Genomic DNA, 19,578 nt, shown 5'->3' with positions numbered 1-19,578 from the left:
ACAAGAAGAGCTAACTATCCTAAATATATATGCACCCAATACAGGAGCACCCAGATTCATAAAGCAAGTCCTGAGTGACCTACAAAGAGACTTAGACTCCCACACATTAATAATGGGAGACTTTAACACCCCACTGTCAACATTAGACAGATCAACGAAACAGAAAATCAACAAGGATACCCAGGAATTGAACTCAGCTCTGCACCAAGCAGACCTAATAGACATCTGCAGAACTCTCCACCCCAAATCAACAGAATATACATTTTTGTCAGCACCACACCACACCTATTCCAAAATTGACCATATACTTGGAAGTAAATCTCTCCTCAATAAATGTAAAAGAACAGAAATTATAACAAACTATCTCTCAGATCACAGTGCAATCAAGCTAGAACTCAGGATTAAGAATCTCACTCAAAACCGCTCAACTACGTGGAAACTGAACAACCTGCTCCTGAATGACTACTGGGTACATAACGACATGAAGGCAGAAATAAAGATGTTCTTTGAAACCAACGAGAACCAAGACACAACATACCAGAATCTCTGGGATGCATTCAAAGCAGTGTGTAGAGGGAAATTTATAGCACTAAATGCCCACAAGAGAAAGCAGGAAAGATCCAAAATTGACACCCTAACATCACAATTAAAAGAACTGGAAAAGCAAGAGCAAACACATTCAAAAGCTAGCAGAAGCCAAGAAATAACTAAAATCAGAGGAGAACTGAAGGAAATAGAGACACAAAAAACCCTTGAAAAAATTAATGAATCCAGGAGCTGGTTTTTTGAAAGGATCAACAAAATTGATAGACCACTAGCAAGACTAATAAAGAAAAAAGAGACAAGAATCAAATAGATGCAATAAAAATGATAAAGGGGATATCACCACCGATCCCACAGAAATACAAACTACCATCAGAGAATATTACAAACACCTCTATGCAAATAAACTAGAAATCTAGAAGAAATGAATAAACTCCTCAACACATACACCCTCCCAAGACTAAACCAGGAAGAAGTTGAATCTCTGAATAGACCAATAACAGGAGCTGAAATTGTGGCAATAATCAATAGCTTACCAACCAAAAAAAGTCCAGGACCAGATGGGTTCACAGCCGAATTCTACCAGAGGTACAAGGAGGAGCTGGTACCATTCCTTCTGAAACTATTCCAATCAATAGAAAAAGAGGGAATCCTCCCTAACTCATTTTATGAGGCCAGCATCATCCTGATACCAAAGCCTGGCAGAGACACAACAAAAAAAGAGAATTTTAGACCAATATCCTTGATGAACATTGATGCAAAAATCCTCAATAAAATACTTGCAAACAGAATCCAGCAGCACATCAAAAAGCTTATCCACCATGATCAAGTGGGCTTCATCCCTGGGATGCAAGGCTGGTTCAATATACGCAAATCAATAAATGTAATCCAGCATATAAACAGAACCAAAGTCAAAAACCACATGATTATCTCAGTAGATGCAGAAAAGGCCTTTGACAGAATTCAACAACCCTTCATGCTAAAAACTCTCAATAAATTAGGTATTGATGGGTCGTATCTCAAAATAATAAGAGCTATTTATGACAAACCTGCAGCCAATATCATACTGAATGGGCAAAAACTGGAAGCATTCCCTTTGAAAACTGGCACAAGACAGGGATGCCCTCTCTCACCACTTCTATTCAACATAGTGTTGGAAGTTCTGGCCAGGGCAATTAGGCAAGAGAAGGAAATCAAGGGTATTCAATTAGGAAAAGAGGAAGTCAAATTGTCCCTGTTTGCAGATGACATGATAGTATATCTAGAAAACTCCATTGTCTCAGCCCAAAATCTCCTTAAGCTGATAAGCAACTTCAGCAAAGTCTCAGGATACAAAATCAATGTGCAAAAATCACAAGCATTCTTATACATCAATAACAGACAAACAGAGAGCCAAATCATGAGTGAACTCCCATTCACAATTGCTTCAAAGAGAATAAAATACCTAGGAATCCAACTTACAAGGGATGTGAAGGACCTCTTCAAGGAGAACTACAAACCACTGCTCAAGGAAATAAAAGAGGATACAAACAAATGGAAGAACATTCCATGCTCATGGGTAGGAAGAATCAATATCATGAAAATGGCCATCCTTCCCAAGGTAATTTACAGATTCAATGCCACCCCCATCAAGTTACCAATGACTTTCTTCACAGAATTGGAAAAAACTACTTTAAAGTTCATATGGAACCAAAAAAGAGCCCGCATCGCCAAGTCAATCCTAAGCCAAAAGAACAAAGCTGGAGGCATCACACTACCTGACTTCAAACTATACTACAAGGCTACAGTAACCAAAACAGCATGGTACTGGTATCAAAACAGAGATATAGATCAATGGAACAGAACAGAGCCGTCAGAAATAATGCCACATATCTACAACTATCTGATCTTTGACAAACCTGACAAAAACAAGCAATGGGGAAAGGATTCCCTATTTAATAAATGGTGCTGGGAAAACTGGCTAGCCATATGTAGAAAGCTGAAACTGGATCCCTTCCTTACACCTTATACAAAAATCAATTCAAGATGGATTAAAGACTTAAATGTTAGACCTAAAACCATAAAAACCCTAGAAGAAAATATAGGCAATACCATTCAGGACATAGGCATGGGCAAGGACTTCATGTCTACAACACCAAAAGCAATGGCAACAAAAGTCAAAATTGACAAATGGGATCTAATTAAACTAAAGAGCTTCTGCACAGCAAAGGAAACTACCATCAGAGTGAACAGGCAACCTACAAAATGGGAGAAAGTTTTCACAACCTACTCATCTGACAAAGGGCTAATATCCAGAATCTACAATGAAGTCAAACAAATTTACGAGAAAAAAACAAACAACCCCATCAAAAAGTGGGTGAAGGACATGAACAGACACTTCTCAAAAGAAGACATTTATGCAGCCAAAAAACACATGAAAAAATGCTCACCATCACTGGCCATCAGAGAAATGCAAATCAAAACCACAATGAGATACCATCTCACACCAGTTAGAATGGCAATCATTAAAAAGTCAGGAAACAACAGGTGCTGGAGAGGATGTGGAGAAATAGGAACACTTTTACACTGTTGGTGGGACTGGAAACTAGTTCAACCCTTGTGGAAGTCAGTGTGGCGATTCCTCAGAGATCTAGAACTAGAAATTCCATTTGACCCAGCCATTCCATTACTGGGTATATACCCAAAGGACTATAAATCATGCTGCTATAAAGACACATGCACACGTATGTTTATTGCGGCATTATTCACAATAGCAGAGACTTGGAACCAACCCAAATGTCCAACAATGATAGACTGGATTAAGAAAATGTGGCACATATACACCATGGAATACTATGCAGCCATAAAAAAAGATGAGTTCATGTCCTTTGTAGGGACATGGATGAAATTGGAAATCATCATTCTCAGTAAACTATTGCAAGAACAAAAAACCAAACACCGCATATTCTCACTCATAGGTGGGAATTGAACAATGAGAACACATGGACACAGGAAGGGGAACATCACACTCTGGGGACTGTTGTGGTGTGGGGTAAGGGGGGGAGGGATAGCATTGGGAGATATACCTAATGCTAGATGACGAGTTGGTGGGTGCAGCGCACCAGCATGGCACATGTATACATATGTAACTTACCTGCACGTTGCGCACATTTACCATAGAGCCTAAAGTATAATAATAATAATAATAATAATAATAATAATAAAAGAAAAAAAAAGAAATTATCCACTTCAAGAAGCAGCTGTCAGTTTTAATCCATGTTTATATTTGACTGGACAGAATAAATGAAGGTCTTTTGCCTTAAATGTTGACTTAAAACCATGACATAGAATTTAAATACTGTCCTCATTAATCCAATCGGAAAGCCAACATCTTGTGGCTTGGACTATCCTTGTGTTTGGCAACGACATTGGAGACACCCCGGATTGACTCAGTTGGTGTGGCACATGAGCATCACGGGGTAATTTATTTCCAGATGGAAGCATATGCTAATAAACTGTAGTTCTCAGAGGAAGCAATAATAAAGAATTTTTTTCCAAAATTAGGGAAGGTCATGGTGTCTGACTTAAAATGAAGCCATCAGAAAACAAGTTTATATAGCAAAAATAAAATTAAAGCCATCTTAGTAGTTATCGTCTATAAACATTTTACTTTCCCCTTTTAATTATTAAAGACAAAGGAGTCAGTTTTTGTAAAACTGAGTAGTAATGACAAGGTCTTGTGAAAAATTTTACTTTTTTTTTCAGTAGAGAAAATTCATGCTTCAAATGTCAGACTATTGGAAAGTATAGACACACATTTTCCTTTAAAGCAATAAAACCCTAGATTGCTTCAAGAATGCATATATATTAAATGCCACAGTGTACATTATAAATATATTTTTAAAAAGCACTTGGGGAAAGTTAAAGTAAGTTGTCACATGAGGAAGAGAAAATAACATATTCTCCTGATTGAAACCAATACACATTTGGCTTTATACTGTAATTATTTGTGTAAATATACTATTGTTAAACCTGAAGAGGACCAGTTGGATATGTTGAACATTGCACTGTTGCCTAGATTGCCTCTTCCAGTATCAACATAGTTCATTCTTAAAAAATGGTTAAAATGGATTTAAATCTATAAATCCAAAGCTGTTTGAAGAAATCATAAATGAAGCGATATTATCCTAGGTTAATTTCTCCTACATGCATAGAAGAAAGGTATTCTGATACGTTCTCATATTATTTGGGAAGACTGAGGTTATAAAAGTATGACTCAATTAAGAATAATATAAAAAACATGGGGTGAAGATAAGACAATAATTCTGACTCTCATTATCAAGCCTGGCACAGTATCATGTGGTATATGGACTGGCATACGCTATGTGATGTGAAGCATCAGAAGAGAGCATCCACTCAGAAATATGGGTATTGTCAAGTAGAAATAAAAGGTCAGTATATTTCAAATCTTTTGCATGCCACCTGCAGCCCAAAGTATGTCTGCTCTAACCCTCAGTGGGAGAAAAATCACAGACCCCTTCTCCCTAGTATAACTGATTCATTTTGACAAAGTACCCACACAGCCTCCATTGTTCCTATACTTTTCAAAGTGATCTGCACCAATGGCTTCCTGAAGTTGTACCCCTTGCATTCCTGAAACCCTCGATTGGTCCTTGATGTCACTTCTATTGTTATATTGAAGAGCCAAGTCAAGGCAGCTTGCAGAGGTACCACTGTCCTAACAAGTCATTCTAAATTTGCTTCCATAGCTCTACTGTCATAGGTGGTTTCAAATGAGGTCCTTGCTGTCACCCTTTTCAACACCTCTGAGTAATCTGCTCTTCCTTCTCCATAACCACTGTAACTGCTATAATCCAAAATAGGATTGGAACTTCACCACTGCTAATGGTTCTTCAGCACTTTGAGGGCTCTTAATCCTCACCCTGGGCTAAAGATTTGGTCGACCATTAAGTAGCCATCCGAAGATGCTGTCTTTGTGGACACTTAGAGGGATGTCTGCTTCAGACAAAAAGGGTTTGCTCTAGTAAACACCCAGACTTTGGAATTAGTTAGGACAGACAGGCCATTTAGTTAATAACATTTTTTGACCCTAAGCCTTAGGACCCAGTTCCCATTTTGGGAAACACTGGCCAGACTTCCTATAAGTCTGACTGAGCAAAAGTTCACAATATATTGATATCAATAAGCTTTTTATTTGTTCTGTTAATTTCAGAGATATTTTAATAAATAAAAAATTGTAACTAGATTTTTTTCTTTTTTGGCTTTGCCTGACTCCAGTCATCTATCATATCTCCCTGCTACTGTTTCTGAGTATTGATACAATGGAGTTGGGGATAAATGTGTTTTCAGGTTTCTCAATAAAGAGTGGAAAGCTTGAGTTTATCACTTTTCAATTAATAGCTTGGGATCACATTTACCATCCTAGCTAGAGAAGGACACGTGCACTCCAAGAATACATTTTCTATAAGGGCCCTAGTTCTTTAACTTTATTTGGTCTGTGTGTCTGTATTAGTCTGTTGTCACACTGTTATAAAAAATACCTGAGACTGGGTAATTTATAAAGAAAATAGGTTTAATTAGCTCATGGTTCTGCAGGCTGTACAGGAAGCTTGGTGACTTGTGCTTCTGGGGAGGCCTCAGTAAACTTAGAATCATTGCAGAAGACTAAGGGAAACCAGGTACATTTTACATGGCTGGAGCAGGAGGAAGAGAGGGAGAATGAGAAAGTGCTACACACTTTTAAAAGACCAGATCTCATAAGAACTCTGTAACTACTCAGTACCAAGGGGAGAGTGCTAAAACATTCATGAAAACTCTGTCCCCATGATTCAATTACCTCCCACCAGGCCCCACCTCCAACACTGGGGATTACAATTTGACATGAGATTTGGTGGAGATATAGATCCAAACCATATCAGTGTCTATATTCTAGCTCTCCTCAGGATGATATATTTCTACATCTCTATACAGAAATCATGATGGAACAATTGCATTTATTATAAGCTGTGTAAATTTAATTAAACACAAAGTCTAACCCTCCTGAATTCCCACATTCAATTAGAAATATTTTTCACATCCAAAAAAAAAAAAAAAGAAAAACCAAGAAAGCATTGGAGAAACAAATCCATAAAGTATTTTAAACTCTATCACTCTATCCTGTAAGTAGGGTGTCCATCACTGTGCCATCATTTACTGCTTGTAAGCACCTTAATTATTACTCCCCTGGTAGCTTTTTTAAATTGATTTTTGATTGAGTTGATTTACTAAACCATCTGGTAGAAATCTGGTTTGACTCTTCCTAGGCTATGGCATTTTTCTCCTATTTGACATTGACTTCATGACTCTTTTTAATTTCCCTCCTTCCTTCCTTCCTTCCTTTCTCTCTCTCCCTTTCTTTTCTTTCTTTCTTCCTTCTTTCTTTCTTTCTTTCTTTCTTTCTTTCTTTCTTTCTTTCTTTCTTTCTTTCTTTCTTTCTTTCTTTCTTTCTTTCTTTCTTTCCTTCCTTCCTTCCTTCCTTCCTTCCTTCCTTTCTTTCTCTCTCTCTCTCTCTCTCTCTCTCTCTCTCTTTCTTTCACAGTGACAGAGCCACTTCGAGTTGCAACCCAAGGGGAATGTCACTAGTGTCTTCAGTTGTAGAGTTTTTCTTTATAGTGACTTTCTCTGTTATGGCATCATTGTCTTCCTAGGGAAACATCCATGGCCAAGAATATGTGTTTCATATTTTATGCCTTTTACATGAATATCCTACAGGATGATAAAGAAACTGACATATTTAAGTTCATTTAAATAATTGACCACTTTTTGTTGATTATCTGTATTGTTCATAATCTGTGTAAGAAACTCAAATTCAATAAGAATTTCATAGCACTGTTTTTAAAAAATTAAGTAAACTTGTCTTTTCTTACACTGGATTTAAGAAATTTTGGAAAAGCAAGGAGAAAAACTCCTGAAATAAACAACTATATTTTGCCAACGAGACTTCAAATTGGAATTCTCAACTAAGCACAGGCATGTGGTATTAAAGCTCCACTGGCATGCGCTAGTGAATTTTGCAGAAAATAGTACATGTGAAAATCAGCAAACTCAAGCTTTAGGGTAGTTCAGCAAGGGAATTGAATGACAGTACATCTTGATTCTAATGGTTTTGCCATGTTTAGTGTTTGTCTTAGGACAAGTTTAAATATTGACTTCTGTTTGTCAGAATGAAGGTAATCGTAACAATTATGAAAAATTTCTTTCCTATCTTAAAGATTCTGAGTGTAGCTGAATTAAAAAGTTCATAGGAATATTTAAGAGAAAAGGCTCATGGATCCTCCTTTGTTAACTCAGTTTTTCTCTTTATCACTCAATGGAATAAAATAGAGAACATCTGACATTCTTTTAAATTAAAGGAAGAAAAAATTTCCAGGGAATCCCATTCCATTTAAACTCTTCTGACTCTGAACAGAAGTGTCATTTCTGACTCTGAACAGAAGTGTCATTGCTATTCAATGTGACAAATTATAGTTTAAATTATTCTGCCTAAAACAAAATGAATATGTAAATAAATAGGTTTTCAGCCAACATCTTGATGGATATATTGCTATGATTTTAGCAATATATCCATAACGAGGATGATCTCTTTTGTTCTATGACTTAGCACTGACCTTATTAGACAACACAAGGTTCACTATAACCTTGTTAGGTATTGGTATGCTGTAGACAAGCAAAAAACAAGGCAAAATAATCTTATTTTGCAGATATTCTTTTCCAAATATTAATTTTAATATAAATAAAATCAAGACAATATTTTTGTGTGGTTAATCAAATATACACTATCATTAAAGGACTTTTGACATTTTAATGATCTTTGGATCATATTGCTGTTTCACATCCTATCAAGGGTTTCTTCCAGTTTAATTATATAATAGTAGACAAAATGTTCCAGTAGTATATGAACTGGCATCCAGCTACAAACATGAAACACATGTGTTTGCAATTTAAGTCAGAGAGGGCACTTTGGTTAAGACTCAGGAGGAGTCTGTGTTGCAACTGGAAAGGCAACTTCACTGGAGTTGGGTCCACTGAACTGTGAGGCCGGGTGAGAGGCTGGGCACCAAATACACTTCACTCCTCATAGTGTTCCATCATGTGGTAGTCACTCAGCTTCTCTATTTTTTGGTTTGCTCACCTACAAAATGGGGAAATATTTATCAGCTAAATATATTTAGGGATCCCCAAAACGTTACAAAAAACTCAAAAATCAAATGAATATATCTACCCCAACATGAGAAATATAATTGCCTGTCCATTTACCTTAAAATTCAAACTTAACTCCTGGGGGATTCTAAATATGAATTGTTGAAAACTAGTTTAAAAGATGGTATTTATTAAATTACATTTTTGAGTGTAAAATCTGTGATGTTAAGGGCTCTGCTTCTGCTGCTTCTGCTTGTTGGCATTTATAATCTTGATATTGGGAGCATAGTCATATATATAATTCGGCACTTAGAGTATCATAAATGTACTCATTAAGTCAGTGCAAAATGAAAAACTCACACTCAACATGCTAATAATAAAAACATTTATATAGCACTCTATTATGTATTAATTGTCATTACATAAATGATTTGTTTTATTTTTGCAATAATGCCTTTATAATAGGAAGGCCAAATGTTGTACTGCACTCCCCTTACTGGTGAGGGAAGTGAGGCTTACAGAAGTTGTGACCTGTCTAAAGCAAACAGCTAATATGTGAGAGAGACAAAATTTCAGCATATCTTTCTTTGTGGCTGTAATATCAAGTTAGCCCAGGTTAAAGGCCATAGAAAAATTACATTAAACATAAAGCAATTATATTGCAGAAAATCAGACATTAAATTTTTATTAAGGCTATTTGACCCTTGTATTTTTCACATTTTAATTGTTATGTATAATTTGCTCATATTATTGATAAAAATGAGAAAGACTTGAAATGGCGGATTAAATTCTACAAAGCAAGTATGTCACTGAGTTTACAGCATACTTGAATTTTCCCAGAGAATTTTTCCAGAAACCCTCACTATCTTGGTTGAAGATTAGCCTTGTCATCACGGGTAGTACAAATTCTGAGAAGTTCTTAAGAAGTGATTCAGAAAAAGATGACAAGTGGCAGAATAAATGGTATTATTTCCAGGTTTTCCTCTCAGTGATGGTAGCATTGTGGAAAGCAAGTACCCTCTTCACAGATGGGGTTGAACAAATAATAGTATGTGACAAAGTGAAGAAACACTAAGGCTAAGAAGGAATCAAAGAAAAATTATTGGCACCTCACTTTTATCTTTGGCATACACAGGAGCACACATTTAGAAACGAAGGAAATATTGCCTTATGTTGTCATATACCTTAATGGGTTCAGGAATCCTGTGGCAAGAAAGTATATTCTAACTGATATATTCTTTGCTAGAGGTAGTTTTTCTCACACACTTAAGTGCTTTATCAAAACAGAACTTCAGGTTTTTCGGTCAAATTGTTATGGGATCCTTGGGGGTGTTGCTTTTCTAGCCAGAAACCTCTGTGGCCGGTGGCGCCTTTTCCTGAGTTTTGCTGGGGCCTGCTGGGCCCACTTGGCCTAGCAGGCTGCATTCGGCTTGCACTACCGGCCTGGATCCCACGTATCTGAGGAGACTGGAGCAGAGCGGCAAGGGGTGTGTGAGTGAGCAAACCTGTAATCTGGCCACGGCACACAGTCAGGCACGCTGGCTGCTGCAGCGGGGTGGGCAGCTCCACTTGCCAAGACAGGTGCCAGTTCCCTGTGAGGCTGCAGCTGGCCCAGTCGCACTGCAAGCAGTTTTCATGGCTGCCACCAGGGAATGCGGTGGTACCTGAAAGCTTGGAGACTCCAGGAACTGCAGGGCTCCAAATGAGGAGTCACAGCCCTGGCTTGGGGAGCTGCCAGGTCTGGGCCCCTGAAGGGCCCCAGCTCTTATCTCCTTTTCTCTTGTCTCCTTCTCTCTTCTCTGCCTCTTGTCGCCTGAAAGGTGGCAAGCAAGGGGCGTGTTTCAGTCCTGTTTGTATTACAGCTTTTTTAGCCCCACCATTGGGTGGGTCCTGAGTTCTTGTCCTGCATACAGGAAGAATGACATATGCAGACAAGTGGAGGGTGAGTGAGATGAAGAGGAGCTTTATCGAGCCATCAAACAGCTCAGAGGAGACCAGCAGAGGGTAGCTCCTCTCTGTAGCCTGGGTGTCCTAATGAGTGTTCAGCTCTCAGCAGAGAGGATAGATCCTCTCTGCAGGCAGGTTGTCCCAATTACAAAGGCAAGACTCCAGTGATCTGTTCATCAAGAAAGAAAAAATTATGGGTGAGCCATGAAAAATGTGGTGATGAACTAATTTGTAATTTTTATCATTTGGTATCAATTTGTAATTTTTATCATTTAATGCCATTCTCGAAAGAAAAAGAGAGAAAGATTGTGAGGAAGAAAATATTAATAAGGTTCAGCTGCAACCATGATTGCACTAAAAAGTACACAAAAAGCAACAAGAAATTCCCAACAGAACACATGCCAGGGCACAGCTTCTTTTGTTCTCGTTACTTTGACAATAAATTTTAATATTTTCCAGAGATTTGGATGGATATGATAAGCAACTATGTTTATAGTAATTTGATTACATCTGTTAAATTAAAAACAGCTAAGAAGTTCATCTATTCTTTGCTGTTTGGAGAATAATGAGCAACTAAAGGGACTGGCATCTATAGAAATTCCAAACAACTTTGGTCCCAGTTAGTTCTTATAGTAATTGAAATGAGGGCAAGATTACATATTCTATGAGATCATCTTGCCTGAACTGTCTTACTCAATTATTCTCTTCCTGATATTGAGTTAGTTCTATTGCATCATTAAAACTTTTTATGATGCTACATTAGTTATGTACTTTATCCACATCTTGAAATTTATTTGTTTTTTTGTGGACTATACAATTTGCGTTCCTGCAATTCTACGTGCATCATCAGTATTCATAGCTGTAAAGCATGCATTTCTTTCTAAGTGACTTTTCAATAAAATAAATAAGAAAGTACAATGCCACTGGGAACATGTTGACTCTAGTTCAGCTTGTTTCCTGGAAGTAAAAATATTACATGCAACCTCTAGCAATCCTGTTTTATACAATATTATCATACTAGTCTAACTCACAAAATTATAACCATTTTGTTGGTGGAACAAATCTTGCCAAGCAAGATCCAGGTTAATGGGTTTAGACATATTAAAATAAAGATAGCATGTGGTACAAATACTTCTATTAATTGCTAGTTGACCAGGCACACATTCTCTTGGAAAACCAGCAAGGCTAATCCCTTGATTAAATTTATTTGATGAAACACAAAGAGTAAAACTTTAGTTTTCTGAAAACCATTTGGAGATTAGTTTAATACAATACCATTAAAATATTATAGGGCTTACTATCTGCTAGACATAGTGCTAGTACTGGAGAAAATAAGATGGATCTCTCCCTGAAGGAGACCATAGTTATGCCGACAAATGATGCCAGAACATTGTGGTAAATTCAATAATGGATACAGGGTACAGTGATGGAGGGCATAGGAATAGAATGGGTACATTCTGGGGAACAACTGCATGAGGTTACAGAAAGGTGGGGGACTGAACAATGAGAAAGGAGATGTGAGAAACAAAAAGGTAAGGGAAACGAAGACGAGAAGAAATATTCCAGTCAGAGGGAAGAGAGGCTCACTAGGCACTGAGAAGAGCAGTGTTATAATAAGATATTTGAAGAATTGCAAATATGTCACATTTACAGGGAAGAGAAGTTTGAGACTATACTGAGCAAGAATCAAAGTCACATATGTATGGAGGAATGACTTACACAGCATGTAAGAACCTTGGAGTTTTGCATGTATACCAGTGGTATCCAAACACATAATTAGCAAAATAAAATAAATTTTAAAAAGAGCATTCCTTTGATATATGTGTGTTTACTTATTTATATAATTGTATGTAAACTTCATTAGAGCAGTTTTTTTTAAAAACAAAAACCTATTGTATTTAATGATATCTTTCTATTGCCAATAACAGTACCTAGAAAGGGGAGTCTTAATAATTAGCTATTGAGTGAATGATATACCTTACTAAACACAAATAAAAACAAATTCCAAGAAGATGTGCTAAAGATGAAAAAAAATGTAGTTTTAAGGGTTCTTCTAATTGGGATGGGTTTATATTGTTATTAGCTGATATCCAAAGTTCAATATATACCTTGAGGTTCATCCATCATGAAAACAGATATAAATTAGTATTTCTAGTAGTCTTCTTAATAATGTTGAACATTTTTGCCTAGCGTCTTATCAAATCTTATTAGATCATCCTTTTCTTTACCTTGAGATGGCACTGGGTATTAAGGGAAGAAGGTGTTTCAGTTCTACAAGTTTTAACTTGCTCTTTTGTGCTTATATTCTTAGTATTATCTTCAGTCAGTGATTTTTTGGATGAATATTTTTAACCATTCATTTTCTGAAATTTTGTCTAGTAAAGACTAAGTGATATAATTAATGATATGGTTTGGCTCTGTGTCCTCACTCAAATCTCATGTCAAATTGTAATCCCTATAATCCCCATGTGTTGAGGGAGACACCTGGTGGGATGTGATTGGATCGTGGGGGCAGTTTCCCCCAGGCTGTTCTTGTGATAGTGAGTGAGTTCTCATGGGATCAGATGGTTTTATAAGGGCCTCTTCCCACTTCACCCTTTACTGTTCTCTCCCCTGCTGCCATGTGAAGAAGGTCCTTGCTTCTGCTTTGCCTTTTGCCATGATTGTAAGTTTTCGGAGGCCTCCTTAGCCATGTGGAACTGTGAGTCAATTAAACCTCTTTCCTTTATAAATTATCCACTCTTGGGAAGTATCTTTATAGCAGTGTGAAAATGGACTAATATAATTAATAAATGTGATTGCTGATACATAGAGTGAGAGTGTCACCATCAAACTTTTCACCGAGGCACCCCATCTCTTACCTCTGAATTATTATTTCCTGTGTGACCACATATCAGTGGAACTGAGGCAAAGTACCAGGGCCTACCTACAATACAACTCAATACACTTCTTTTTAAAGATAAAAAATGTGGTGCAATAAATGTAAATGTTTTAACATTTGTTTCTTATACTGTAAAGGATTGTCTTTTCCCTCTGAAGGGCATGCATCACCAGTTGGAGACCATGATTATGAAAACTGAAAATGATGGAAAAGTATTAAAAACAGAGTGACATGTTTAGACTTCAATTAGAAGAATTGGTCTGTAACTAAGTTTCTTAGCTTTAAGTAAGTGTTTTAATTTTGTCATTTTGGCTCAATAGAAAACTCTCTAATATGTAGTTTAGATTTCTTTAATTTATTAATTGCTATTATAACAGTATTTATCTTTTTCTTTTTAACACTATTATAATGTGCAGCAATACAGAGAGCTCTTTAGAGTCTATTACAGTTTTAAAAAACATGTGTCGGCTGGGCGCTGTAGCTCATGTCTGTAATCCCAGCACTTTGGGAGGCCAAGGTGGGCAGATCACTTGAGGTTGGGAGTTTGAGACCAGCCTGACCAACATGGAGAAACCCCGTCTATACTAAAAATATAAAATTTGCTGGGTGTGTTGATGCATGCCTTTAATCCTAGCTACTTGGGAGGCTGAGGCAGGAGAATCACTTGAACCCGGGAGGCAGAGGTTGCGGTGAGCCAAGATTGCACCATTGCACTCCAGCCTGGGCAACAAGAATGAAACTCCATCTCAAAACAAACAAACAAACAAACAAACAAAAACATGTGTCTCTATATTGTGGCCCCATATTATTATTCTTTTAAAATCCCTATTGTTGATTTTCAAAAAGCTTTAGGCTCTTCTCCTATATCCAGCAATTGTTATTATTATTATCATTTCCTTCTTGACTCATCCAATTTAATATATATTTAGAGAACATGAAAACAAGATTACAAGGCTTAGAAAAATTATATCTAAAATAAGGCAAAATGTTTCTGAGTTAGGGCCTGAGGAATATTCCTCTATGTAAACTGAGTATGTGGCTGATTATGTGGACTCAATAATTCTAGTCTTTTTGGAAGCTTTTTTGGCTCAATTTTTGAGTGTAGGATAAATTCCAGATAAATATAAATACTACTAGACCTCTGAGTTCTGGACAAAGAAAGCATGACTCTATGTTTTACACATAGTGTTGATGGTTGCTCTTTATAAAGACTGGTTAACATTTCTTTTCACTTGTTAGGACATTTGGACTTCTAAACTTGCTGAATGGAGGGGATTTGAGTAGATACAAACAGGGAAAAACTTGATGCTGGCATGCAAATTGACTACTGAAAGCAGGATCAATAAAGAGGAAGAAAAGAGAGAGTAAGGAGGGTAAATGTATACAAAATCTAGAACTTACTGTGAGCAGGAGCCCTTTCAAACTGCAAGTGAACCCTGCATAAAGTCACAGTTTAGAGATATAAGAAGGGGTACCTGTGCTGATGGTCAGAGAGAGGCCATGGCCACTTGGGTGTGACACAATAATGATACCTTGGCAATGAGCACTGCCAGGCAAACAATACTCAGTGGGTGCCTAAGAGGAATTTAGGCTGAGCTGACTTCCAAATAAATCAACTTATGATAAACAAAACTGTCTCCTTCATAGGTTATTGGATGCCCAATGGATCAAGATTGTATTTATTCCACTGACTATGGGCTATTCACCCATCTTTTATAAAAATATTCATAAATATAGAAAAGCTCTAAAGGCAATATAAGAACACATATACATCTTTTCAGAACTATCCTATTTGCCTCAGGCTTGTTTAAAGGAATAAAGTGTTAAAGATGCAGTTTAACTTCTTTTTAAATCCCTTCCCAGCCTCAGAATTGAGAGAGTGTGCCTACAACTACTAAGGGCAATTTTGGAGTTTGATAAATTAACTGGGAAAAAATGAATATGTGATTTTATTTTTGTCTCAAATTTTGGGTTATGCTGCACATAAAGTAAAGGGAAGTATTACACATTCTTTTTCTATAGATTTGTTTTTCTTTTTCATTATGTAATAGTGCGTCAAATGTCTTATCAGATATTCATTAGGTCTGCTTGATGGACAGCAGTACATTTGTTTTGGCACATACATTGTGGGTAAGGAGTTTCTAAAGTCATGTTTAATGAAGTTACATAGCTTTAATACCTGATGAGGGAGTGCCCCGACTAAGCAACCACAAGGGAAATAAAATGATTAAAACATCCTAGCTGCTGTTCTTTTCCACTTAGGAAACACAGAGTACCAGATGCAGATATTTTGGGTGCAAGGTTTGCCTGTGGACAAATTATTTGTCTTTCCCATATTATATTTTCTTCTGGATCATAAGATAGGAAAGATTGTTACAGGTTGCATTTCCAGGAAGCAGACACAGATTTGGGGGTTTGCATGCAAGGGTTTTATTGTGTAATGCCTTGGGAACACTCCTTAAGAGAGTGAGGGAGACAGGCTTTTGCAGAGGGAAAAGTTGAACTGTGATGCAAATACAACACAGGACTTAGCTGATCCCACAGAGCTCTTGAAAGCAGGGTGGCCCTTCTCAATTGTCCCCATTTGAGGCAAGAATAAAAAGGCTTGCTTCTGTGGAGGGAGTGACAGCCGTCAGTGAGGCAGTTCCTCATGGTTTAAGACAATTTCAGGAGAGAGCCTTAAGTGTACAACATCAGCAGGAAACGCTACCAGCATCAAGAGAAATGAGTGCTGCAGTCCTGAAGGGGGAATCCACAGGGCTCGCCATAGCACTCAGCCTGTACATGCAGTGTATTTAAAATAGCTCAAAGCAGATACAGGGGCGTGTATATTGTTAATAGTCAAATCATATGTTGTTAATAGTCAAATCATATGTTGCTAATAGCCAAATAATCATTCAATTTCATCAGGGCAGCTATCCAAATTAATGTAATTTGATTTTTCTGCAAATATATATTTTATTCTTAGTAGTGAAATTATAAAACTATATGAATTTTTTTGTATCTTTAAACAATTAAACCATTGAAATATCTATTTAAGACTATTTCATGAAGATGATCTCAAGCAATCAGACAGTAAGGGGATGTGCAAAAGTAAGAAAAGCCATGTTCATTCTAAGGAAACAGCAATATAATTTGACAGATTAAATATACAGATGAGAAGAGTCATGTAACCACACATAAGAAAGTGCATAATAATGTCATAGAATGAAGATGCTAACACAATATAGATTGTGGAAGCTGCCAGAGTATGTTGGTGTCTGTGCCGGTGAAGAAATATCATTAATAAAAGGAACAGTTGAAGTTTTTCCTTTTACATTTCTCCAAAGGTACTGCTTTTAGCAGGTTAAAGGTAATTATTGCCTCATTATTCTTTTTGTAAATACCTAGGTTATCAAAAGTTATCAAAGGAAAAATGGAACAGATACATGTTAGTTTCCAAAATTGTTTAGTCCAGTGAAACTTAATTTAAATGATGTTGCAATTGTATGACTTTGGTTACAATCTGGATTAAGTAATTTCCCCGAGTAGTTCTCTGTATACCTATAATGGAAAAGACATAGAATATAAGTATTATTCTTGTGTTTATAAGAGCAGAGTTGTAGTCCTGATCTACCAGAAGTCAGCATTCTGGTGAAAATGCATTTACCATGTTGTTAACCATATCTCTGAGATATACAGCTATCGTCCTCTGTATGATAGCCTATGATGTTAACCATTCCTTAAATTTAAAAAGAAAACAACTACATTTAGAAGTACTAATCCTGTAGTTCCATAGGATTCTGGAAGAAATCTGACTACTGAGCTGATTGATTGATTGGAATGGTATGATGTTTGAGTGAAATGTCTGAATATAAGAATTATATAGTATAATCAGGGCCCAGGCTAGACTAGGTTTTGTTCTGAAAGCTTCCTTGAAAGTTGCAAGTTTGGAGTTCATGGGAAAATTTACCCAGGAAGTATCATTTTCCTTAAAATAAAGTTACAAATGAGAGGTAGTCCTAGGCTAGTTCTCAGATGTTTAATAAAACTCGATTTTATTAGATCTAACTTTGTGTCAAGGTTTCACTAAGTATGGATCCCTTGGTGAGTTGTGAACTCCAGAGGTGACATGGAACTCTGGTGGCAGAAGGGGTCCCCAGGGAGAGGAGAATGAAGGAAACAGAACCTCCAACAACCTGTATCTCATCATGGAGAGAAAAAGTGAGCTGAGCAGTAAGGGAAGAATGTCTGTTGAATAAATTAATGCCATTTTTACCTACAAGTTGTTTTCATGTTAGGGATTTATTAGATGATATTTTAGGATAATGCTTTAAATAAATAACATTCAGCTTGATAGTTTTAATTCAAATTCATTTTGATATTTGATTCAAATTTATTTCACTTTGATAATTTTCCACTTGCTTGTGGTAGTTTTAAAATATATCTTTACTTTTTGGTCTTAATTTTTACTTTCTCTTGAATTGTATTTATTGCCTAAATAACATTATAGTAACAATACAATAAATCAAACAGAAGAAAAATTTACTCACCATCTCCTCATGCTGACGTATCAGCTGCTTTCATTTTTCTATTTTCTTGTCTAGTGTTTCCATACATAAACATTATAACCAAAACAGAGACTCTTTTGTGCTGTTCTGTTTTTCACTTGGCATTGTATCATGTTTTATGATTCTTCATCCTTTCCCCTCTACCACTCCTAAAAACAAGAAACCCTTGGCCTTCCACATTCCATGTTGGATGCCCAGGCTTGTAAACCTCTGCCCTGGGCATTGATTTTTATGCATCTTCCTTTCATGATGGGGCTGTATGTTCCACCTATGAGAACATGCATCTCTGTGGATGTCTTCTCTAATTAGAAGGGAATGAGAAGGGAATGACTTTCCATTCTCCTCTTAAAAGTGCAAAGAAACTGTACCTTCTCAGACAGCACTTTGGGGATGCTTATTGTCTTCAGTGTCATTTGAATTTAAAGGTAATTTCAAGTTTTATAGTTGAAACACTTGTCAACTGGTTCCCTTGGTGTGGTGCCTGGCATGTAGTAGACATACAATAATTGTTTATTGAATGAAGGATATTTTCATACAGGATTGCAATCAATTACATTAGCAGAAGAAAATTTCTCATAATGTATTTCCAAAAGAAAATTTGTTTGCCTACCAGAATAATTATTAAAAATAAACAAACAAAACCTAAAACAAAAATCATAATGCATTAAAACATACATTTTGAAGAATAACGCTAGCCATTGTCCTATTGGCTTATAGAAGTTTTAGACTCTTTTAAGCTTCACAACAACAACAACAACGTGTGATACTTTTATTTATACTCCTGTCTTGTAGATGAATAAGATGAAGAGAAGTTAAATTTGCCCAATTAATAAGCAAGTGTTGGAGCTAAGATTTGGACACTGCCCTTTTGATTTCCAAGTCTGTGTTCTTATATCTTTGTAGCACCCACAGTATGCTTGTAGGTTTTAGATAGCATAAAGATCAGAATGCTGTAGAAAGAGGCTTCTAGGTGTCCCTTTAAGTATGATGAGTTGGTGCTTTGGAGTGGGAATGTCAGCAGCTGTGATTTGCTGTGGGGATGTCCCTGATTCCATCCTAGTGGCTAAGGGCAGTTAACCTCTGGATTTTCTGAATTGTCTATAGGTGTAGATTTGAACTTTCCAGGACCTTCAGTCATTTAAAAGTGCTCATGCCTGGTACAGGTTACCTAACTGCTTAGGAAACTATAGAGAAGATGATACTTCTATATTATACTTGCACATGAAGTGTTTGGGGTTGGCGGGGGAATGCTATGGGTTCTGCCATAGAAATTTCTAAAAATTACAAGTTTGAAATTTAATATAATCAAGCAAAAGGAAATAAAATGAAGTGAAATAAATTACTACATCTTTTAACAAGAAAAAGGATTCAATGTAATACTTGATTATAGGTAGAGATGTGTTTTGTGAAATTATCTCGCATTTTAAAAGCTTATAAATGCTAGAATGAATATCTAATGTTTTATAAAATTCTATAAAC

This window comes from Pongo abelii, chromosome 5, assembly GCF_028885655.2.
Source record: "Pongo abelii isolate AG06213 chromosome 5, NHGRI_mPonAbe1-v2.0_pri, whole genome shotgun sequence".
In the NCBI taxonomy this organism is placed as follows: Eukaryota; Metazoa; Chordata; class Mammalia; order Primates; family Hominidae; genus Pongo; species Pongo abelii.
The sequence above is the reverse complement of the archived record's forward strand: the minus strand, read 5'-3'. Positions refer to the sequence as shown.